Raw genomic sequence first — 570 nt, forward strand, 5'->3', positions numbered from 1 at the left:
ACACTGCTGAGAAAAAATTCTGACAAGTACAAACACATAATAAAAGCAATAGATCAACCAACACTAAAGCTAGAACACAGGATTAAAAGGCAAAAATAGGAAGATTATATGTAATCACAACAGTAATTTAAGAGATACACACATATACACGCAAAAGTAGTGAAAAATAATGACAAAAACATAAATGTGGAGGGGGTGAGTAGAAATGGTAGCGATTTCAGAATGTGCTCGAACTTAGTCACTGACTTAAAATAGACTGCTATGAACATAGCTTGGTATATATGAAGCACATGATAACCACAAACCAAAAAGCTACAAGAGATATACAAGAAATGGAGAGAAAAGAACCCAACACAACACTATAGAAAGTCATCAACATATAAGAGAGTAAGAAAATAAGGAACAGATAAGAACTACAAAAGCAATTGGAAAATAACATGGCAATAATTAAAAAGCTATATCAATAATTACTTTAACTGTAAGTGGATTAGATGCTCCAATCAAAAGATGTGGTACACATAGAAAATGGAATATTACTTGGCCATAAAAAAGAATAAAATCTTAACTGTT

The 570-nt window shown here is 31.4% G+C and overlaps 1 protein-coding gene across 1 annotated transcript in view; it reads right to left on the minus strand.

Annotated features, from left to right (window-relative positions):
- The window catches only part of DNAJC10 (DnaJ heat shock protein family (Hsp40) member C10), a 67,129-nt gene that overhangs the window by 44,955 nt on the left and 21,604 nt on the right, over nucleotides 1–570 (minus strand). The gene's annotated exons all lie outside the window — the stretch shown is intronic.

Source organism: Pteropus vampyrus, unplaced genomic scaffold (assembly GCF_000151845.1).
Source record: "Pteropus vampyrus isolate Shadow unplaced genomic scaffold, Pvam_2.0 Scaffold2, whole genome shotgun sequence".
NCBI classification, from domain to species: domain Eukaryota; kingdom Metazoa; phylum Chordata; class Mammalia; order Chiroptera; family Pteropodidae; genus Pteropus; species Pteropus vampyrus.